The following is a 25,109-nucleotide window of genomic DNA, read 5'->3' as shown; positions in this document are numbered from 1 at the left end:
ATCTCCAGACTGGTAGCACACGAAGCACATCTCAGGCTCTGCTAAAACTTTCTTTCCCTGCTCTGTACCACTCCAAAGTCAGTAGAGAGTGAGCCTGCAGGTTCTAGAGCTTAGTACACACCTGTCATAAAGAAAATACAAGTCTCTCCTTCTCGTAGATACCCCAACCTGTATGACTGATTCCTATTGGAAGCCCTTCACTTGGCTTCTTAGGGAGGAGAGCAGCCCACCCATGGGGAAGAAAAGAAAACCCTCCTATCTGCACTCTAATAACACCCTCCATCCTGATTCCTCTTGCAGGCAGGGGTGGGACAGGGAATTATGGTAAGGGGAAGGTTTAACCTCCACTTAGTAAATAAATCTGGAAGTCCCCAATGGTGGTGACTCTTTGGTAACTATCTTTAGGATATGGGGTCTTAGCTTTTCTTATCCTCCTCAGCTTTGTGTCTTTGCTAGAATTCTTGCACTAAAGGACAAAATCATTCTGAATATCCTGTTACAAAATTCAGGAATTAGTAAGAGTTAGTAACTGTATTTAAAAAAAAAAAAAATACAAGCAAATGAACAACAACAAAAAAAACCCTCTAGCATGGTACCTGTACTCTCTGCATAGTCAGCCACATCCCAACCCTCCACCTGTAAGAACTTTCCCATTTAAGGGTAAGCCTCACCCATAACCAATTGGCAGAATTACAGTGAGACTTCCAACCATTAGGGAAGGAGATTTACTTACCATCGTTGGCTTGTAAACCAATGTAACAATACTTTTTTGTATAATAACTTAAACATCAAGAGACAACAAGAACATGTACCCAAACAGCAGCATGACTCATACCCTCACCCCTTACTATTTTGTTCTTAATAATGTTGTCTCACCCCTTGGGAAGTTGAGACCCATAAACTCCAAAATCGCACAGAATAGAGTCAAAATCGTCATTAGAGACTTAAAATAACTTCCAGCTACTCCACAGCTCAGTAAAGAACAATGTGTTTTTATTCCTAAATGAAAGTCTTAAACTACCTTCTCAATGACATTTCCTGCTAATAATAAAGGTTATTGAAAGAAATCTGATCTTGCTATAAGCCAGAAAGAAATTTCATGTTAATGATAAGCCTGATATATTCTGGGCATGAGTGTAAATGACCATTTGTTAAGTTACAGTTCATTACATAGGGTATGGCACTCTTCCCTGGAATGTTCTTTAATTTTAAATACATCATCTTTGGGAATTTTATATTCTGGCATAATTGTGGCACGTAGAAAAGTGTGTGAGCGTCTAAAATATTTCAAGCACCAAGTCAGTTACAAACACAAAATAGGCCTCTTGTTTATCTAAAAATAAACATAAAAGATCAGAACCTTTTGTTTGTCTATAGCAAATAATTTTCTTAGCTTTTCTGACACACTTGTAGCCATCCTGTTGAAAATCTGCAATTAGAACATGATTCATTTGCCCATGACTATAATGTGAGAGCCCCTATTTGTCTTTTTCTTAGAGGCTTCCTATGGTGATGGAAAAATGCAGCATCCAAATTAGACTATAAACCCACCCCCTCAGAGGATGCTTTTAGAAGCCTAGTTTTTTTCCTTCAAATTGTACACTAATGAAGGCAGTTACCAGTAAGATTTCCAGGCCCACAACACAGAAAAGCTAGCTAAATGCCAGGTCACTCCCTAAGCTGCAGCACACAAGTAGCCAACAAATATTTCACCAACTTGTGTTGCTGTTGTTGTTGTTGTTATTTGTCCTGGGCTACAACATTGGCCAAGTTTGGTGCACACCAACCATCCATAGAAGCCAGAGGTTCTCAATCTAGGAAGCACATGAGAATCACCTGGTGTATTATTCTATTTTCATGCTGCTGATAAAGACTTACCCAACACTGGGAAGAAAAATAGATTTAAGAGACTCACAGTTCCACTTGGCTAGGGAGGCTTCATAATCATGGCAGAAGGTGAAAGGCACTTGATACATGGCAGGCAGTAAGAGAGAATGAGAACCAAGATAAAGGGGTTTTCCCTTATAAAACCATCAGATCTCATGAAGTGACACTTATTCAGTACCGCAAGAACAGTATGGAGGAAACCACACCCATTATTCAATTATCTCCCACCAAGTCCCTCCCAAAACACATGGGAATTATGGGAGCTACAATTCAAGACAAGATTCGGGTGGGGAAACAACCAAACCATATCACCTGGGAACTTTGAAAATCCTGATATCCAAGCCAGGTAATTCAGAATCTCTGAGAGTGAGACCCAAGTATCAGTATTCATTACAGACCCCAGAGCAAGTCAGTGTGCACCCTGGATTGGGAACCACTGCTATAAGATAACCATGCTGAATGTGTGCAGAGAAATGGGATACAAAAGCAAAAAAATGTTGACTACTAAAGTGTGGACAGTTCAAAACTGTAATCAAATATAATTTGCAATAGTCTTTCTTCCTCTTCCTACAACCATAAACAGTCGCACTGAGTACCTGAAGGAAATGAGCATACAGAAATAAGGTTGGTTATATGGTTTGGCTATGTCCCCACTCGAATCTGATCTTGAATTGCAGCTCCCACAATTCCCACGTGTCATGGGAGAACCCAGTGGGAGGCAATTGAATCATGGGGTCATGTCTTTCTCATGCTGTCCTCCTGATAGTGAATAAGTCTCACAAGATCCGATGGTTTTATGAAGAGGAATTTCCCTGCATAAGCTCTCTTTTTGTCCACCACCGTATAAGAAGTCCCTTTGCTCTTTCTTTGGCTTCCACCATGATTTTGAGGCCTCCCCAGGCAGGTGGAACTGTGAGTCCATTAACCCTCTTTCCACTATAGATCATCCAGTCTCAGGTATGTCTTTATTAGCAGCGTGAGAACAGACTAATCCAGTTGGAAAAGAAGATTGGACCCTAAAATGAAGCACAGCGAATACTGGAGTAGAATTACGGACTTCACCCTTTAGGCACCAGGGAATCACTGAAGGTTTGGGTGCAGTGAGGTGATGAGATTAAGAGGATATTTTTTTTTTTTTTTTTTTTGAGACGGAGTCTCGCTCTGTCACCCAGGCTGGAGTGCAGTGGCACAATCTCGGCTCACTGCAAGCTCCGCCTCCCGGGTTCACGCCATTCTCCTGCCTCAGCCTCTCCGAGTAGCTGGGACTACAGGCGCCCGCCACCACGCCCGGCTAATTTTTTCTATTTTTAGTAGAGACGGGGTTTCACCGTGGTCTCGATCTCCTGACCTCGTGATCCGCCCGCCTCGGCCTCCCAAAGTGCTGGGATTACAGGCGTGAGCCACCGCGCCCGGCCGAGATTAAGAGGATATTTTAAGAAGACTAGTCTGCCAACAATAATAGGATGAATCAGAGAAGAAGAAAAAAGAGTCAAGGAAACCTGTTAAGAGGCAATTGGGGTGGTCCAGAATTGAAGGGTGCAGGAGCCTGAGTACCAATACCAGCAGTGGAAATGGAAAATAACTGCAACCCTTAACTAGTTATTGAGGAAATAAAAGGAGAGGATTGAAAGTGGAGGTTTGAAGCCAAGTCGGAATGAAACAGACAAGTCAGGAAGAGAAAGAATTCAAAAATAAGAGAAAAAAATTGACATGTTTAGTCTACGAAAAAGGTTTACTAGGTAGCCAAAAATATGAGCCTGAGGCTCAGAAGAGAAGACAAGGTGAACCAATATCAGATTTTTCTTCTTCTCAAAGTTCAAGGAGAATTTAGAAACAGGTCATCAGTTGCCGGACTCAGATTTTAAAGGTAAGAGTTACATCTTAGTCACCTTGTTTATTGTCAGAACCCGACAAAGTTCCTGATACATAATAGATGTGCAATAAATGAATGAACATCTATTGTGTATCACTTATCTATCAATAAATGAACATCTATTATGTATCAGCTTAACATCTATTGCTTGTAAAGCTGAACTGAAGTATATTAAAAGGAAACAGTTGGAGACTCTGCAAATCATTTCTGCCAAAGTCATAGTTTTGGCTAATATCTTCCCTGTTTGCCCAATGGTATGAAGACAAATAGAAAGAGGCACATGAATACACTGAACACCCTGCATTAGAAGCAAGTGGGAACCACAGGCCCAGTGCAAGCTGATGCAGAGACTGGCAGAGAGGAGGGAGGGGCCAGCCACCCAGGTGTTCTGGAGGTGCAGCCCATGAGGAAGAACCAACTGGGATCCAGTAATTGATACTTCCCAGGGCTTGATTCCTAAGGAGCTGGTGGGGAATCTCTATAGATAGAGATATCTATATCTATAGATAGAATTAGAATAAATTCAGGATAGAAAATTAAGTTTTGAATAGAACTCCAAATATGTCCAACTTAGAAGAATCATTGAGAGTGAAAAAGCTATTACACTATTATTTTTCATTACTACATAGTAAAAAGGTTAAATATTTGATAACTCTAGGACAAACGGCTCCTAATCTGTTAACATCATTCATTGTTCAGAAACGAAAGGAACATTACTTTGTACGACAGTACCACTATTATTCAAATGTATGGGGGTTCTGCTGCAATAAGGAATGAAATGTTTACACTAAAAAGTAGTACTCATACTAATATATTTAGAAACCTATAGTTTATGGCTTTTAACAACATCCAATTCATTATTTTTTCTAAAGTGTATTAATTGTGAATAATTTCAAAAGTACTATAAAATTATTTTTTAATACCATCAAGATTAAATAAAGATATTACATTCAATCCTTTAATATTTAAAAAAATTAATTTATGAAATTATATTAATTTATGTTAATTGTATTGTTATTAATTTATTAAATTTAAATAATTAAATGTAAAGATTTTATAATATTGTTCAAAAATCACATTCTGTCTTCTTTAAAGGGTAAGATTTTTTACCCACTCTTTATTCTTCCCTCCTTTTCCTGGAAATTGATATTTCAGTGTTTATATTTAATATTTTACATATATATATTCAAAACCACCATATATTGTTTTCTGTGGGGCTTCTAATGCTTAAATAAATGATATTACACTATATGGATCTAAATTGCTTTTTGTACTCAGTATTATGTTTTTAAGAGCTAGTCATTCAATTTCACTGCTGTATAGTACTCCACTGTTTGAATAACTAGAGTTTATTAGTCCATTTTTTAATCTAGTGTTACTTAGGTTGTTTTCTTCTAATTTTTTTTCTATTGCAAACAGCATTGCAATGAAGTTCCTTGCACGTCTTCTTGTGCATATTTGAAAATCTAAAGACTGAATTGATAGATGTGAGAGTATGCACATTTAACAGAGTATTAAAATAGAAGTTTTGCCTGAGATCCTAAGATGATAGATAGCAGTTATCAAAGTAAGATGCCAGACCAAGAAAAAATATCATGTTACTAAAAAGTAGTTTCACTACTCTTACACCCTCTACCCATATTGAATATTAAAAAGGGTCAGACTGTTGAAAATGAAGGAAAGAGGATTTGCAGTAAGAATTTCTTGTAGAGAACCATGCTGTAAGTCTCATCTGGTCCCTGATTCTTATCAAGGAGACAGTAGGATATGGAGCTACTTACTTCTCACATAAAGCCAATAAGTGGATCTTGAAAGGCTTAATTTGTGACTTGCAGTGTGCACGACAGAGAGGGCTGGGGCCAAGTACCATCTACACAATATAAACAGCTTGCTCCTGCATTAACCTGTTCTAACCACAGGCCACTGCTGGCTAAATGCCCAACGGTTCGCAAGAGAGAGAATACTATGGGCCCATGGTGAGCCTTCATTCCCTGAGGAGGTCGGCCACCCACGGGGTGATGGGTTAGTTACATAACATCTCTCACACCTGGGTGGCGGGGGGAAGGGGGCAGCAATGAGTTCATTGGAATTGAGACACATTCTACATCTGTGCATGCCCTCCTTGAACACAGTGCCTCTGTCAGCACTGCCATCTGAGAGTTCACACGCATCTTCTCTATCAATATAGCAGCCTACAGGACCTCACCATAGAATAAGGGATTCATATGACAGCAATAGAGGTGTATAAGAGAGCTTGTGGCCACAGGATTCTTTGGCTTTATAACATACTTAGAAGCAGTCAAACTGATGGAAGGCCCAAGGCTGGCTGATGAGCCAACTGGGTGTCAAGACATGTGAAGTTAGCATGCTAGTCTCAAGGATGTAACATGCCAGGCATGGTGGCTCAAGCCTGTAATTCCAGTACTTTGGGAGGCCACGGCGGGCAGATCCCTCGAGCCCAGGAGTTCGAGACCAGCCTGAGCAACATAGCAAAATCCTGTCTCTACAAAAAATACAAAAAGTAGCCAGGCATGATGACACTCACCTGTAGTCCTGGCTACTTAGGAAGCTGAGGTGAAAGGATCACTTGAGCCTAGCAGGTCAAGACTGTGGCGAGCCATGATCACACCACTGCACTGTAGCCTGGGTGACAGAGCCAGACCCTGTCTCCAAAAAAAAAAAAAAAAAATAACACAAAATTAGACGAGATGGCCAACTAGATGCAGCTAGAAGCACCTCTTCCACAAAGAGGAACCAAAACATTAAGTAAGACTTCACACCTCCAACAGATCTTTTGAAAGAAAACACTGAAAGTCAACAGAGAGGTGATGCAGACACTGTGGCTGAAGAGGCAGGAAGTGGAACAGCCTGCTCTATCACCAGGTGCCAGGATCTGCCCCTGAACCCAGACTGGACCCAAGGAAGGGGTAAATGAAGGCATTCCAGGGCACCACATGCCCACCGTGGAGCCCTGAGTCCTAGCTACAGGTGTTCCCATGACCCCCACAGATCTTTGGATTGGCAGGGGGAGTTGCCTAGACAAATGGAGAGGCACAGCGAGAACCTGCACGGAGCCCAGAAGGCTTTGCTGTGCTGGGCAGCTTGTGGCAAAACATGGGGCCAGGGTGAGCCTATCTGGTAAGGCTCTGGATGCATATCCACTAAGGCTCTGGACGTCCATCCTGCACTAAGCAACTGCAGCTCCTGCAGTCTTCTGGGCCAGTAGAGAACAGGGTACAACCTCACTCACAGGCCCAAGAAACATCCCGCGGCCATTGTCGCCGATGATGTGCAGATGAACCAAACTCCTCCTTGCCTGCTGGCCCTCCCAAGACCATCTGCCTGGCCACTCCCACAGGAGTGTACCCCCAGCACAGCCTCCACTGCCCCAGCTAAGCGTCGTGTTGGCAGCCTGCCAGCAGCTCACTTCCCCCATCCCAGCTTCACTTTGGCCCCAAGGGACAAGAGGACAAATCCAAGGGCCAGGTCCCAACTCTCCAGGATTCGAGCACATCGCCCAGGGGCACCGAGTTAACAGTTGTGGCCTGATCTTGAGTAGGGGAGGAGCCCCACTATCAGAACACAGAGTGTAGTGCTGGTTCATGTGGTGGTGTGGGAGCTGGGCACCCCTTCCTTTGCAAGGCCAGGTGTGGAAAGGCATGGCCTGATAGCTGCAGTTTCCCCTTCAGGGAGTCTGGCAGCCCGGAATGCCCAGTAGCGTTCAGTGATCTGGGCGCAGACAGCTTGGGATGAACTTAGCTGGTCAGGCTTGTTGGCTGGACCAGATGTGAGAGGGAGACTCACTGGGTCAGGGGAGCATAAACTGTGTGGGCCCCATGGCTGCCTGCTGGGCTAAAAACCCCAGTCCACTTCTCTTCCCCTAAGCAAGTTCTGTGGCACAGGAGGGTCTTCTTCGTCCCTTCCTGAAAGGTTGTCCTACCAGCCTGAGAACTGCCCCTATGCCTCCACCAAGGTCAGCATTCACGTCAGCCTCAGAGAGCCTGATAATGGACTTGCCCAACCCAGCCACACCCAGCTTTGCCCCCTTCAGCTGCTCTCAGCAGAGCACAGAATGGTATCCCTGGGATCGCCAAGGACAGCCCAGTACTTCCCCTGTTCAACCAAGGCCAAGAAAAAAATTCTACTGCCATCACTGCAATTGCCTCTCACCTGCAAGCGCTACTTACAGGCCAGGAAGTCAACCTGCAGGGCCCATCCCAACTTCAGCAGACAGCATAGTACAGCGCTCAGCTGGTTCATACCCATAAGTGCCACCTACTGTCCGGTAGAGTGAACTGCACAACCCAACATAATTCCCACGAAAGAGATAAAACTTCCCGAGACCTGCCATCAGGGATGGAGCTATCCAGCCCAGATACTACACTTTTCCCACAGTCTTCGCAACCTGCAGACCGGGAGATTCCCTCGGGTGTATATACCACCAGGGCCCTGGGTTTCAAGCACAAAACAGGGCGGCCATTTGGGCAGACACTGAGTTAGCGGCAGGAGGTTTTTTTCATACACCAGTGGCACCCGGAATGCCAGCGAGACAGAACCGTTCGCTCCCCCGGAGAGGGGGCTGAAGCCAGGGAGCCAAGTGGTCTAGCTTAGCGGATCCCATCCCCACGGAGCCCAGCAAGCTAAGATCCACTGGCTTGAAATTCTCACTGCCAGGCTGGGCAGGGTGGCTCATGCCTTAATCCCAGCACTTTGGGAGGCCAAGGTGGATGGATCACGAGGTCAGGAGTTCAAAACCAGCCTGGCCAAGATGGTGAAACCCCATCTCTGCTAAAACCACAAAAATTAGCCAGATGTGGTGGCAAGCGCCTGTAATCCCAGTTACCTGGGAGGCTGAGGCAGGAGAATCACTGGGCGGCAGAGGTTGCACTGGGCCGGGATTGCGCCACTGCTCTCCAGCCTGGGCGACAGATTGAGACACCATCTCAAAAAAAAAAAAAAAAAAGAAAAAAGAAAAAAAAATTCTCGGAGTCTGAAGTCAACCTGGGACACTCAAACTTGGTGGGTGGAGGGGTGTCTGCCATCACTGAGGCTTCAGTAGGCAGTTTTACCCTCACGGTGTAAATAAAGCTACAGGGAAGTATGAACTGGGTGGAGCCAACCACAGCCCAGCAAGGCTACTGCGGCCAGACTGCCTCTCTAGATTCCTCCTCTCTGGGCAGGGCATCTCTGAAAATAAGGCAGCAGCCCCAGTCAGGGACTTATAGATAAAACCCCCATCTCCCTGGGACAGAGCACCTGGGGGAAGGGGCAGCTGTGGGCACATCTTCAGCAGACTTAAACGTCCCTGCCTGCTGGCTCTGAAGAGAGAAGCGGGTCTCCCAGCACAGTGTTCAAGCTCTGCTAAAGGTCAGACTGCCTCCTCAAGTGGGTCCCTGACCCCCATGTATCCAACTGGGAGACACCTCCCAGTAGGGGCCAACAGACATCTCATACAGGAGAGCTCTGGTGGGCATCTGGTAGGTGTGCCTCTGGGACAAAGCTTCCAGAAGATGAAACAGGCAGCAATCTTTGCTGTTCTGCAGCCTCTACTGGCGATACCCAGGCAAACAGCGTCTGGAGGGACCTCCAGCAGACCTGCAGCAGAGGGGCCTGACAGTGAGAAGGAAAACTAACAAACAGAAAAGGAATAGTATCAACATCAACAAAAAGGACATCCACTCAGAGACCCAATCCGAAGGTCACCAACACCAAAGACCAAAGGTAGATAAATCCATGAAGATGGGGAGAAACCAGCGCAAAAAGGCTGAAAAATCCCAAAAACAAGAATGCCTTTTCTCCTCCAAAGGATCACAACTCCTCACCACCAAGAGAACAAAACTAGACAGAGAATGAGTTTGACTAATTGACAGAAGTAGGCTTCAGGAGGTGGGTAATAAGAAACTCCTCCGAGCTAAAGGAGCATGTTTTAACTGAATGCAAGGAATCTAAGAAACTTGAAAAAAGGTTAGATGAATTGCTAACTAGAATAACCAGTTTAGAGAAGAACATAAATGACCTGATGGAGCTGAAAAACACAGCATGAGAACTTTGTGAAGCATACACAAGTATCAATAGCTGAATGGCTCAAGCACAGGAAAGGATAACAGAGAATGAAGATCAACTCAGTGAAATAAAGCGAGAAGACAAGATTATTAGAGAAAAAAGGGTGAAAAGAAACAAACAAAGCCTATGAGAAACATAGGACTATGTGAAAAGGCCAAATCTACATTTGATTGGTGTACCTGAAAGTGACAGGGAGAATGGAACCAAGTTGGAAAACACACTTCAGGATATTATCCAGGAAAACTTCTCCAACCTAGCAAGACAGGCCAACATTCAAATTCAGGAGATAGAGAGAACACTACAAAGATACTCCTTGAGAAGAGCAACCCCAAGACACATAATTATTAGATTCACCAAGGTTGAAATGAAGGAAAAAATGTTAAGGGCAGCCGAGAGAAAAGTTGGGTTACCCACAAAGGGAAGCCCATCAGACTAACAGCAGATCTCTCAGCAGAAACTCTACAAGCCAGAAGAGAGTGGGGGCCAATATTCAACATTCTTAAAGAAAAGAATTTTCAACCCAGAATTTCATATCCAGCCAAACTAAGCTTCATAAGCAAAGGAGAAATAAAGTCCTTTACAGACAAGCAAATGCTGAGAGATTTTGTCAGCACCAGGCCTGCCTGCACTAAACATGGAAAGGAAAAACCAGTACCAGCCACTGCAGAAATATACCAAATTGTAAAGACCATTGACACTATGAAGAAACTGCATCAACTAATGGGCAAAATAACCAGCTAGCATCATAATGACAGGATCAAATTCACACATAACAATATTAACCTTAAATGTAAACAGGCTAAATGTGCCAATTAAAGACACAGACTGGCAAATTGGATAAAGAGTGAAGATCCATCAGTGTGCTGTATTCAGGAGACCCATCTCACGTGAAAAGACACATATAGGCTCAAAATAAATGGATGGAGGAATACTTACCAAGTGAATGGAAAGAAAAAAGAAGCAGGGATTGCAATCCTAGTCTCTGATAAAACAGACTTTAAACCAAAAAAGATCAAAAGAGACAAGGGTATTACATAATGGTAAAGGGCTCAATTCAACAAGAAGAGCTAACTATTCTAAATACACATGCACCCAATACAGGAGCACCCAGATTCATAAAGCGTTGTTAGAGACCTACAAAGAGACTTAGACTCCCACACAATAATAGCGGGAGACTTTAAAACCCCCACTGTCAATATTAGACAGATCAACAAGACAGAAAATTAACAAGGATATCCAGGACTTGAACTCAGCTCTAGACCAAGTGGACCTAGTAGACATCTACAGAACTCTCCACCCCAAATCAACAGAATATACATTCTTCTCAGCACCACATCGCACTTATTCTAAAATTGACCACATAATTGGAAGTAAAACACTCTTCAGCAAATGCAAAAGAATGGAAATCATAACAAACAGTCTCTCAGACCACAGTGCAATCAAATTAAGAAACTCACTCAACATCGCACAACTACATGGAAACTGAACAACCTGCTACTGAATGACTACTGGGTAAATAACAAAATTACGGCAGAAATGAAGATGTTCTTTGAAACCAATGAAAACAAAGACACAACGTACCAGAAACTCTGGGACACATTGAAAGCAGTGTGTAGAGGGAAATTTATAGCACTAAAATGCCCACAAGAGAAAGCAGGAAATATCTGAAATTGACACCCTAACATCACAATTGAAAGAACTAGAAAAGCAAGAGCAAACAAATTCAAAAGCTAGCAGAATACAAGAAATAACTAAGATGAGAGCAGAAGTGAAGGAGGTAGAGACACAAAAACCCTTCAAAAAATCAATGAATCCAAGAGCTGGCTTTTTGAAAAGATCAACAAAATTGATAGACTGCTAGCCAGACTAATAGAGAAGAAAAGAGAGATGAATCAAATAGACACAATAAAAAATGATAAAGGGGATATCACCACTGATCCCACAGAAATACAAACTACCATCAAAGAATACTATAAACACCTCTATGCAAATAAACTAGAAAATCTAGAAGAAATGGATAAATTCCTAGACATATACACCCTCCCAAGACTAAACCAGGAAGAAGTTGAATCCCTAAATAGACCAATAACAAGTTCTGAAATTGAGGCAGTAAGAGCCTACCAACCAAAAAAAGTCCAGGACCAGACGGATTCAGAGCAGAATTCTACCAGAGGTACAAAGAGGAGCTGGTACCATTCCTTCTGAAACTATTACAAACAATAGAAAAAGAGTGAATTCGCCCTAACTAATTTTATGAGGCCAGTATCATCCTGATACCAAAACCTGGCAGAGACACAACAAAAAAAGATTTCAGGCAAATACCCCTGATGAACATCAGTGCAAAAATCCTCAATAAAATACTGGCAAACTGAATCCAGCAGCACATCAAAAAGCTTATCCACCACTATCAAGTCGGTTTCATCCCTTGGATGCAAGGCTGGTTCAACATATGCAAATCAATAAACATAATCCATCACATAAACAGAACCAATGACAAAAACCACATGATTATCTCAATAGATACAGAAAAGGTCTTCGAAAAAATTCAACAGTGCTTCATACTAAAATCTCACAATAAACTAGATATTGATGGAACATATCTCAAAATAATAAGAGCTATTTATGACAAACCCACAGCCAATATCATACTGAATGGGCAAAAGCTGGAAGCTTTCCCTTTCAAAACCGACACAAGACAAGGATGCCCTCTCTCACCACTCCTATTCAACATAGTGTTGGAAGTTCTGGCCAGGGCAATCAGGCGAGAGAAAGAAATAAAGCGTATTCAATTAGGAAAATAGGAAGTCAAACTGTCTCTGCTTGCAGATAACATGATTGTATATTTAGAAAACCCCATTGTCTCAGTCCAAATCTCCTTAAGCTGATAAACAACTTCAGCAAATCTCAGGATACAAAATTAGCGTGCAGAAATCACAAGCATTCCTATACACCAATAACAGACAAACAGAGAGCCAAACCCATTCACAATTGCTATGAAGAGAATAAAATACCTAGGAATCCAACTTACAAGGGATGCGAAGGACCTCTTCAAGAAGAACTACAAACCACTGCTCAAGGAATTAAGAGAGGACGCAAACAAATGGAAAAACATCCATGCTCATGGATAGGAAGAATCAATATCGTGAAAATGGCCATACTACCCAAAGTAATTTACAGATTCAACGCTATCCCCATCAAGCTACCATTGACTTTCTTCACAGAATTGGAAAACACTGCTTTAAATTTCATAGCAAAAAGAACAAAGCTAGAGGCAACATGCTACCTGACTTCAAACTATACTACAAGGCTACAGGAACCAAAACAGCATGGTACCAGTACCAAAACAGATATATAGACCAATGGAACAGAATAGAGGCCTCAGAAATAACACTACATATCTACAACCATCTGATCTTTGACAAACCTGACAAAAACAAGAAATGGAGAAAGGATTCTCTATTTAATAAGTGGTGTTGGGAAAACTGGTTAACCACATGCAGAAAGCTGAAACTGGATCCCTTCCTTACATCTTATACAAAAATTAATTCAAGATGGATTAAAGACTTAAATATAAGACCTAAAACCATAAAAACCCTAGAAGAAAACCTAGGCAGTATCATTCAGACATAGGCATGGGCAAAGACTTCATGTCTAAAACACCAAAAGCAATGGCAACAAAAGCCAAAATTGACACATGAGATCTAATTAAACTAAAGAGCTTCTGCATAGCAAAAGAAACTATCATCAGAGTGAACAGGCAACCTACGGAATGGGAGAAAAATTTTGCAATCTATTCATCTGACAAAGGGCTAATATCTAGAATCTACAAAGAACTTAAATTTACAAGAAAAAAACATTAAAAAGAGGGCAAAGGATATGAACAGACACTTCTCAAAAGAAGACATTTATGCAGCCAACAAACATATGAAAAAATGCTCATCCTCACTGGTCATTAGAAAAATGCAAATCAAAACTGCAATGAGATACCATCTCATGCCATTTAGAATGGTGATCATTAAAAAGTCAGGAAACAACAGATGCTGGAGAGGATGCAGAGAAATAGGAACGCTATTACACTGTTGGTGGGAGTGTAAACTAGTTCAACCATTGTGGAAGACAGTGTGGCGATTCCTCAAGGTTCTAGAACTAGAAATACCATTTGACCCAGCAATCCCATTACTAGGTATATGCCCAAAGGATTATAAATCATTCTACTATAAAGACACATGCACATGTATGTTTATTGTGGCACTGTTCACAATAGCAAAGACTTGGAAACCAACCCAAATACCCATCAATGATAGACTGGATAAAGAAAATGTGGCATATATACAGCATGGAATACTATGCAACCATAAAAAAGGATGAGTTCACGTCCTTTGCAGGGACATGGATGAAGCTGGAAACCATCATTCTCAGTAAACTAACACAAGAACAGAAAACCAAACACCTCATGTTCTCACTCATAAGTGGGAGTTGAACAATGAGAACACATGGACAAGCGCGGGGTCATCACACACCAGGGCCTGTCAGCGGATGGGGGGCTGGAGGAGGGATAGCATTAGGAGAAATACCTAATGTAGATGATGGGTTGATGGATGCAGCAAACCACAATGGCACATGTATACATATGTGACAAACTTGCACATTCTGCACATGTACCCCAGAACTTATATATTAAAAAAATATATATAGCACATTCAATTATGTTTAGTACATAATACTTGCAAATGATAATAAATGACTGGTGATCATAAAAAAGGAAAATAAATAACTAAGATCAGAGAAGAACTAAATAAAACTGAAACCCAAAGAAAACATACAAAGGATTAACAATGGAAACGAAAAGTTGAGTCTTTGAATAGGTAAACAAAATTGATAGACTGCTACCTAGATTAACAACAAAAAAAAGAGAAGATCCAAATAAGTACAATCAGAAATGACAAAAGTGACATTACAACTGATACCACAGAAATAAAAAAGATCCTCCCAGACTGCTATGAACATCTCTAAGTACACAAGCTAGAAAATCTAGAGGAGCTGGATAAATTCCTGGAAATGTACAAGCTACCAAGATTGAACCAGGAAGAAATTGAAATCTTGAACACACCAATACAAGTTACAAAATTGAATCAGTAATTAAAAATTACCAACTAGAAAACGCTCTAAACCAGATGGATTCACAGCCAAATTCTACCAGACATACAAAGGACAGCCGATACCAATCTTACCGAAATTATTCCAAAAAAATCAAAGAGGAGGGATTCCTCCCTAACTCATTCTACAAAACCAGTATCATCCTGATACCAAAATCTGTCAAGGACACAACAAAAAAAAGAAAACTACAGACCTACATGCCTAATAAACATAGATGTAAAAATCCTCAACAATATACTAGCAAACCAAATCCATCAGCACGTTAAAAAGATAATTAATCACTATCAAGTGGGTTTTTTATAGGATGGAAGGATGGTTCAACATATACAAATACTAAATGTAAGTCACCATATAAGAATTGAAAACAAAAACCATATGATCATCTCAAATGCTGCAGAAAAAGCATTTGATAAAATATCTTCATGATAAAAACCTCAACAAACTAGGCATCAAAAGAACATACTTAAAAATAATAAGAGCCATCTATGACAAATCCACAGCCAACATCATACTGAATGGGGAAAAGTTGAAAGCATTAACCCTAAGAACTAGAGCAAGACAAAGGTGTCCACTTTCACCACTCCTATTCAGTATAGGAGTGAAATCCTAGTAAGAGCAATCAGGCAATAGAAAGAAATAAAAGGCATCCAAATAGGAAATGAAGTCAAATTATCTCTATTCACCAAGAACACGATTCTACACCTACAAAATTCTAAAGATTCCTCCAAAAGACTACCGGGCCTGATAAACAACTTCAGTAAAGTTTCAGGATACAAAATCTATGTAAAAAAATCAGTAGCATTTCTGTACACCCATCATGTTCAGGTTGAGAACATTAAGGACACACGTTCATTTACAATAGCCACAAAAAGAATAAAATACCTAGGAATACATTTTACTGCGGAGGTGAAAGATCTCTACATGGAGAACTAGAAAACACTAATGAAATAAACCATACACAACACAATCAAATGGAAAAACATTCCATGCTCATGGATTGGAAGAACATTGTTAAAATGACCATACCACCCAGAGCAATCTACAGATTCAATGTAATTCCTACCAAATTACCAATGTCATTTTTTACAGAATTAGAAAGACCTATTCTAAAATTCATATGGAACCAAAAAAAGAGCCTGAATAGTCAAAGCAATCTTAAGCAAAAAGAACAAAGTTGGAGGCATCACATTACCCAACTTTAAACTATACTATAAGGATACAGCAACCAAAATAGCATGGTACTGGTACAAAAACAGACACACAGACCAACGGAACAGAATAGAGAATCCAGAAACAAAGCCACACACGCTACAACCAACTGATCTTTGACAAAGCCAACAACAATAAACTATGTGGAAAGAACACCCTATTTGATAAATGGTGCTGGGAAAACTGGCTAGCTATATACAGAAAGATGAAACTGTACCCCTACCTCTCACCATACACAAAAATTAACTCAAAATAAATCACAGACTTAAATGTAAGACCTCAAACTATAAAATTCCTAAAAGAAAACCTAGGAAAAATTCTCCTAGACATTGGCCTAGGCAAAGAATTTATGACTAAGTCCTCAAAAGCAAATGCAATGAAGACAAAAATTAACAAATGGAACCTAATTAAACTAAATAACTTCTGCACAGCTAAAGAAACTATCAACAGAGTAAACAGTATACATACCAAAGGGGAGAAAATATTGGCAAACTATGCTCCTGACAAAGGCCTAATATTCAGAATCTATAAGGAATTTAAATAAATCAACAAGAAAAAAAACACTAAAAAGTGGGCAAAGGACATGAACAGACATTTCTCAAAAGAAGACATACAAGGCAGCCAACAAACATATAAAGAAATGCTCAACATCATTAATGAGAGAAATGCAAATTACAACCACAATGACATACCATCTCAGACCAGTCAGAATGGCTATTATTAAACAGTCAAAAAATAAAAAATTTTATTGAGGATGTTGGTGGAAATGTAAATTAGTTCAACCCCTATGGAAAACAGTATGCAGATTTCTCAAAGACACATAAAAATAGAACCACCATTCAATCCAGCAACCCCACTATTGGGTACACACCCAAAGGAAAAGAAGTTTTACCAAAAAGAGCACTTATATGTTCACTGCAGCATTTCACAATAGCAAAGTCAAGGAATCTACCTGGTAAAGCGTCCATCAAAGGTGGACTGGATAAAGAAAATGTGGTACATATACACCGTGAAATACTATACAGCCATAAAAAAGAATGAACTCATTTCCTTCACAGCAACCTGGATGCAGCTGGAGGCCATTACTCTAAATGCATTAATGCAGAAACAGAAAATCAAATACCACCTTATTACAGGTGGGGGTTAAACAAAGGGTACACGTGGATATAAAGATGGAACAAATAGACACTGGAGACTCCAAAAGGAGTCCAAAACCACCTATTGAGTACTATGTTCACTATTTGAGTGATAGGTTCAATAGAATTCCAAACCCCAGCATTACACAATATGCCCATATGACAAACCTGCACATGTACCCCCTGAATCTATTTCTCAAAAACAGAATGAAACATATGCATTGAGTCAACAAATTATATAACCTAGTTTCCAGTGGCTAGAATTAAACCAAAAGTCCAATATATTTTACTCTCTCATCACAAGAAAACCGGTCCAATCCAGTAACCAAAGAGAGGAATTAAAAGCAGCCTTCCACAGTGGCTCACGCCTGTAATCCCAGCACTTTGGGAGGCCGAGGCGGGCGAATCATTTGAGGTCAGGAGTTCTAGACCAGCCTGGCCAACATGGAGAAACCCTGTCTCTACACAAATTAGCTGGGCATGGTGGTAGGTGCCTGTAATCCCAGCGACTCAGGAGGCTGAGGCAGGAGAATCACTTGAACCTGGGAGGTGGAGTTTCTGTGAGCCGAGATCACGTCACTGCACTCCAGCCTGGGTGACAGAGTGAGACACCGTCTCAAAAAAAAAAAAAAAAAAAAAAAGAACAGAAAAAAGCAGCAGCCCTCTCGTAATTACAACCGATAACCCATTTGAGGAATTTGGCCTCCAAATTTGGACTCTGAAGGGTTACAGGTATTGGCTTTCTTAGGGAGCGGGAGTAGAGTTAGTAAGAGCTGCACTGAGCTGAAAGCTGCAGCTACAATGTGGCCAATGAACTGTTTAGTGTTCAGCAGGCAAAGGAGTCACTGTAAGGTTGGTGGTCATTGATACTGACACCCATGAAGAACTAGGGCTGCACTCCGCAAGGGAGCAGGAATGAGTAGGTCTGAATGCTGGGGATTCACTGGGGTGTCTCATAGTGCTACCAAGCCTAGTATTAACTATTCAGGAGCAATAATAGCAAATGTGTCTGAACTTGGGTAAAGCAGGAACAAACCCTGACAAGGATCTGAGTGCAATTAGTTTATTTGGGAGTAAGCCCAGAAAACACCAATAGGGAAGTGAGTAGCAAGGTAGGAGGTGGAGAAAGCCAGTATTATCAACCAATTTATCACTGTAGGCAACTGGAGCTCACTCCTGCTGGGCAAATCTGGCAGTCAGTGTAGAACATCATAAGCCCAAAGGTGAGGAAGCTGGGTAATTATACATCCTCTCCAGGTCCACCAGTGGTTCAGGGCTGCTTCTAGGGGATTCACTGTCTAATACTCTAGCTTGTTCTTTGCCTGGATCCAGAGAAGAAAGCCTTCAGTCACAGAGCATGCAGATGTTCATAGTATGCAGCCTTCAGAAAGTGGAGGTGAATGCTGAGGTTACCTGGAGGGGACACCAACACTATCTGCTACAAACCACAACCCAAGAAGGGCAGAACAGCTAAAAGTTCACATGAAAGTCTGGACCCATACATTAGGCAAGCAATCCAAACCAGCTTAACTGCTGACCAACCACAGGGAGTGGTAGTGGAGGTGAAGCGAAGATGGAGAATATAAAATACAACATCAAGACCCATCACAGTAGCTGGACTATTACTCATGCCTTGTATCCTCCCAGACATCACAATGGGATACCAGTTTGAAGAGAACTCTGTATCTAACTGGGCTTATTCCTCTCCTCTCTGAAAAGAAATTAGTATGCCCTGTTCTCATGAAAATAAAAAGGAAGACTCCTTATTATAGTAACAGAACCTAAAATGAGAGCATGATTAGATTGGTGTGGTTGACAGGAGGAGACTGTATCTGACCCAGATTGTTCATACCTTCTCAGATTCCCTTGTCTGCCCCCTGGACCATGCTGCCACATTGAGGGCTGGACCAGTACTTGCCCGCTGTGTGCCTGGGCCTCCCTTTCATTACTGTCACATGGCGTAGACCATCAGCCACACATGTAGAGCTTCTGGCTTTTCCCACCACTTCCAGATGTAAAGGAAATACTACAGGTGTAGAGCACAGGCCCAGTATCCCAAACAGCTGCTGAGGGGGGCCAGATGACTTAATCTGGAAGTGTGGTGGAGTTACCTTCCCAGAGACTAACTTTGACCAATAGGAAGTGGGTCTAGGAGGAGCCAGGTGCATAGATCTTTGTCCTTTCCTCCTTCCCTTTAACTGCTCTGAGTCAGCTACTCTGCACAGCCTAACTGGAGGCATCTGACATGCTGAGCACCTGCTGGGGCTTGCCACCTTCACCATGGGGCAGTGGGCAGAGCAGTGAGAGTTCACTGCATGGCTTCCCTCCTCCCCTGCCTCAGCTCCCTCTCCCTCATTCCAGCTGCCCTGGGTTGCACTTCCCAAATAAAGTCTCAGCTCTTTAAATCCTTGCTTCAGGTTCTATATTTTAGAAAATCTGGCTTAAGACATCAAACTTCAACCAGGATCACTCTAATTCAATGTTCAGCTTGGAGTTTTTCAGATCACACAGATGCTGTGAATCCCAGCCTCAAACCTATAGGTGGTGATTAAGAATTCTCGGGAGATTTTTTTTTTTTTGCCAAGGACTGTTCCATTGTACACTTAGCTAAAACCAAAGCATGCCAGTCTCATTCTGTGGGGAAGTTTTCTTTCACCCTTAGCAGGTTCAAGTCTCTAATCAGACCTCTTACCTTTCTGGGCACTAAGCTATCTTTGTTTTCTTTCCTTGCATGGCCATAGAAAGCCAAGGGTCTAGGGCACAAAGTAATCTTAGGGCATCCTAGAGATCCAGAGCTCACTTACTCCTGGGGAATCATGCCTTCTTCACATTCTGGTCTCTGTTTCTCTTTTATACTTCCTGCTCAGCCATGCTTTTTTTTTTTTTTTTTTTTTTTTTTGAGACAGAATCTCGCTCTGTCGCCCAGGCTGGAGTGCAGTGGAGCAATCTCAGCTCACTGCAAGCTCTGCCTCCCGGGTTCACGCCATTCTCCTGCCTCAGACTCTCCGAGTAGCTGGGACTACAGGCGCCCGCCACCAAGCCCGGCTAATTTTTTGTATTTTTAGTAGAGACGGGGTTTCACCGTGGTCTCGATCTCCTGACTTCGTGATCCGCCCGCCGCGGCCTCCCAAAGTGCTGGGATTACAAGCGTGAGCCACCGCGCCCAGCCTCAGCCATGCTTTTAAGAAGTTGTTTCCTTTTGTTTTATATTCTGCATTTTAAGTATCTTACACTAAGAGGGTTTTCTTGGGACATCTAGTCCATAGTGTTGCCTGAAAAAAAATAATTTTGGAGAACATATTTTTTATATTGAAACAGTCTGAAATTTACAGCAAAGTTGCAAGTACAATACAAAGAACATTTTTTCCAGAATCATTTGGGATAAATTGCCAACATGATGCCCATAATCCACCCATCCTTCAATACTTCAGCATATGTTTCTTGCCCAAAAAAAGGATAATTCTACAAAACCTCATACAATGACCAAAATCAAGAAATTGACATTTATATCCTAATCCCCAGATCTGTAAAAGTCTTGCTATTTGCTCTAATAGCTGCCTTCATCAGAAAAGGATCTAATTCAGAATTATGTGCTTCATTTTGTTGTCATGTCTTTTTGTTCTCTTTTAATCTGGAATGGTTCCTCTGTCTGGCCTTGACTTTCACAAACTCGACAACTGTGATGATTAAAGAATAGTTATGTCATAATATGCCCCTTGATGTGGGATTGTCTGATATCTCCCCACGAGTATGCATATTTGGCAGAAATGTCATAGAAGTGAGGCTGTGTTATCTTTGATTCGTCCCAACACTGATGATGTTCACTTGATGCAGTGTATGTCTACCAGGACACTCCACTGCAAAGTTTCTCTTTTCTGTTTTAGAATTAATGAGTATTTTGTGGGGATTTTGAAATTATGTAAATTTCCCATTGCTCATCAAAATGTCAATTTATTTATTTGGTAATGTATATTAGTATACACTCAGTGGGTTATAAAATGTTACAAATTGTCTTAGTCCATTCAGCTGCTGTAACAGAGTACTTTAGACTAAGCAATGTACAAACAACAGAAACTTACAGTTCTGGAGGCTGGGAAAGCCAAGATCAAGGTGCTAGCAGATTCGGTGTCTGATGAGAGCCCATTCCTCATAGATGGCGCCTTCCTGCCAAGTTCTTTTTTCAATGGCAAAAAGGGCAAACATGTTCCCTTCAATCTCTTTTATAAGGACACTAATCCCATACATGAGGGAGGAGTCCTCATGATTTCATCATTTCCCAATGGGCTCCACCTCTTAATACTATCACATTGGAAATTAAGTTTCCACATAGGAATTGAGGGGGGTACACCAACGTTCAGACCATAGCACTATTTGCTGTGATAGTGATGCTCAATATGATGTTCAAATTGTCCTTTATTTGGCTCCCAGGCAATCAGTAAACTAAGAAACATACATATGCATGATAGATATGTATGCATATACATAAATACATGTATATACATACACTTAAATTTATATTTATTCCTATACCTGCCTATCTATATTGAGAATCCCAAGTTTACACAGATACCACCAATTTCAATCCAACCATTACAGTTTTATCCCCTTATACTTTGTAACTCTTCCTCTCTGACCAGGAGATATCTGGCTCCCAATTATTCTTAATATACTTACTTATTTGAACAACATCTCCATCTGTAACCAACTTCCAATCTCTCCTGCACTCCTCTCTCCCATATGGACACTCTTCTTACCCCACTCAACCCCACCCACCATGCCAAGCAGCCAGCCCTGTCACCTGGACTTCCTCCTCTTCAGGCCTGGGCTCTGATACCCCATACCAGGCAGCCCTATGGAGATGCCTCCCTCACACAGTACTGCAGGGACACCCTCCTCACTCTATTGACTTCACCACCCTGCACTATGTCACCCATTTTGTGGATGCTTGATTTACTGCATGGACACCCTCCTCACCTATTGGCTTCACCACCTTGCACTATGTCACCCATTGTGTGGATGCTTGATTTACCCCTCTTAGCTTCTGACACCCTGTGCTGGGCAGGCCTCCTGTGCATTCTTCTTACTCCATTCTTGCTCTGACACCTGCACCAGGTGCACCCCTACATGAACATCCTACTCACTCAGCTTGGACTCCATTGCCCCACTCTGGGCCACCATGGCTAGCACCCGCCCACCCCAGCACAGATGCCTATATCTTGCCCTAATGGCTTTAAAACTAATTGTTCAGAAAAAGAGGGGGAAGTAGAAGGGACACCAGAGTTTATAACATGCGTATTTAAAGTATACACTTAGCCAGTAGTCCTATCTCCATCCCTATCATTTCAAGAACTTGGAAATGATAATTACTGGCACCACTATATCTGCACACCCCAGTGTCTTAAATGTTATTGTTGTCAGCTGGTTTTTCTCTCCTTTTTTTCCATTTTATAGCTCTAAAATTGCTAGTTATTATAATTATTATTTTGTATAGCCAATACTTCTTTATACTAATCAATATTTTACCTGCTTTGTTCCCCATTGCCTATTATATCCAATTCCTTCCATCTAGACTGATTTTGTTTTTCCTAAACTATACTCTTCAGCAGTCCTTTCAACAACAGTCTACAAGAGACGAAATTTTTCAGTCTTTTTTCAGATAGCATTATTTCACTCATACTTTTTAACAACATTTTTTTTGTTGTTCTCACTCTTTAATGACAGCTTAACCACACAGAGCAGTGTAGGGTGATCAATGATCTGCTTTGGACTGAGGGATTTCCCAGGACTTGGGACTTTCAGTGCTAAAACCAGGACAGTTTCTAGCAAAATGTCATGGTTGATCACCCTCTGTTATGTTCCGTTTCTTTGCGCTCACCAGTATTAAAAATATCATTGTCTTCTGATGTCTAGCTGTGCTTCTGAGAAAACTTCTGTGTGCTAAATTTTGTTTCTTTGAGGATAACCTATTATTTCTCTCTGGCTGCTTGTAAGATTTTCTCTTTGGTAGTCTATCCATGGTGTTGCTTTATAAATTTATTTTCTGTTCATTCTATTCAGGACTAGTTACGCTACTGAATATAGGATTTCATATCTTTCAATTTTGGAAAAAATTGTAACCAATCTTTAAACATTTCATCTCTTACTTTAGAATTCCTGTTAGATATTGCCATAAACTGAATGTCTTTGTCCCCCCAAAATTCGTATGTTGAAATACTAACCCCCAATTTGATGGTATTAGGAAGTGGGGCCTTTTGGAGACAATTAGATCATGAGGATGGAGCCCTCTTAAATAGGATTAGTGCCCTTATAAGAAGGCATGAGGTTTTTGGCTGGTTTGTTTGTTTCCTCTCTGCTCTCCACCAGATGAAGATACAATGAGGAGACAGCCCTCTGCAAACCAGGAGACAGGCCCTCACCAGACACTGGATATGCTGGTACTTTGATCTTGGACTTCCAGCCTCCAAAATGGTAAGAAATACATGTCTGTGGCTTATAAGTCACCCAGTTTATGAAACTTTGTTTGTCAACCCAAGAAAAAACAGATATTCTGTATTTTCTCACTATATTCCACATGCTTCTTTATCCCTCAGATTTTCCTACCTCTACCCTTTTCTGCTCTGCATTCTGGATAATTTCCCCAGCCCTGTCTTCCAGATACTTAGATATAATTTCATTGATATTGAATTGATGTTTAGCCCATTGTATTAGTCCAACATACCCCAGACTGGGCAATTTACAAAAGAAAGAGGTTTAATTGGACTTACAGTTTCACATGGCTGGGGAAGGTCTCACAATCACGGCAGAGGGTGAAAGACAATTCTTACATGGCAGAGGGTGAAAGACAATTCTTACATTGTGGTGGCAAGAGAGAATGAGGAAGAAGCAAAAGTGGAAACCTCTGATAAACTCATCAGATCTTGTGAGACTTACTCACTATCACGAGAATAGCATGGGAAAAAACCACCCCCCCTCCCCGTGATTCAATTACCTCCCCCTGGGTCCCTCCCACAACATGTGGGAATTCTGGGAGACACAATTCAAGTTGGGATTTGGGTGAAGGCACAGCCAAGCCATATCACCCATTGAGTTTTTAACTTTATTGGTTAAAATTTTGTTTCTGGAAGTTCTATTTGGTTCTTATTCAAAGATTTTTTAATTTTTTTTCAGAAGGTTATGCTACTTATTTGTACCCGGTTATTTTTCTCCCTCTTTACTCCTTACAAACATTTACTTTGTATTCTCATTCAGATGATTTCACTGAGTTCAAGGACTCCGACCTCCCTGCATGTGCTGACTCTCTCTCTCTCTCTCTCATGATGGATTATTTTCCCACATGATTTATGATTTTGATTGTGAGATAATAATTCTAGTGGTTTATTTTTTCTATGAGAGACCTGTGAGCCTGGTTATGGAAATGTATTTTCAAAGTGGTTTTGCATTTGCTGCTGCCTGGTACCCCAGGGATACCAATACGCAGTGATGAGCTTTAATTATTTTTCAGTTAGGGATTTCTGGGATGCCTAAAGAGTGTTTAGAAATCCAAACTTGGGAGAGATATAAATTGGAGTTACAGGTTCCTCTGAGGATATGTACATATATATTTTATCAAAAGCTCAGACCAAGAGACATAATTGCCTCTTCATCTCACTGCAATGGTGGACTGCTTTTCTAGTCACTTCTTGCTTTAAGACAATAGTCCTCTGATGGACTTAGCTTTATGCAAAGGTCTTATTTACAGCACAACATTTCAATCAGGCTCAAGGTCACTAAGACAGAAACCCCCA

At 41.4% G+C, this 25,109-nt stretch overlaps 1 long non-coding RNA gene across 1 annotated transcript in view; it reads right to left on the bottom strand.

Moving 5' to 3' along the window:
- LOC134737051 (uncharacterized) overlaps positions 1-24,201 on the bottom strand; it is a 345,347-nt gene extending 321,146 nt beyond the window's left edge. Inside the window, exon 1 of the long non-coding RNA XR_010121613.1 lies at positions 24,090-24,201. This is a non-coding gene — a long non-coding RNA (uncharacterized lncRNA). The remainder of the gene's footprint in view (positions 1-24,089) is intronic.
- Positions 24,202-25,109: the final 908 nt, after the last annotated feature.

This window comes from Symphalangus syndactylus, chromosome 6 (genome assembly GCF_028878055.3).
Source record: "Symphalangus syndactylus isolate Jambi chromosome 6, NHGRI_mSymSyn1-v2.1_pri, whole genome shotgun sequence".
NCBI classification, from domain to species: Eukaryota; Metazoa; Chordata; class Mammalia; order Primates; family Hylobatidae; genus Symphalangus; species Symphalangus syndactylus.
This window is presented reverse-complemented; position numbering and strand designations above follow the sequence as displayed.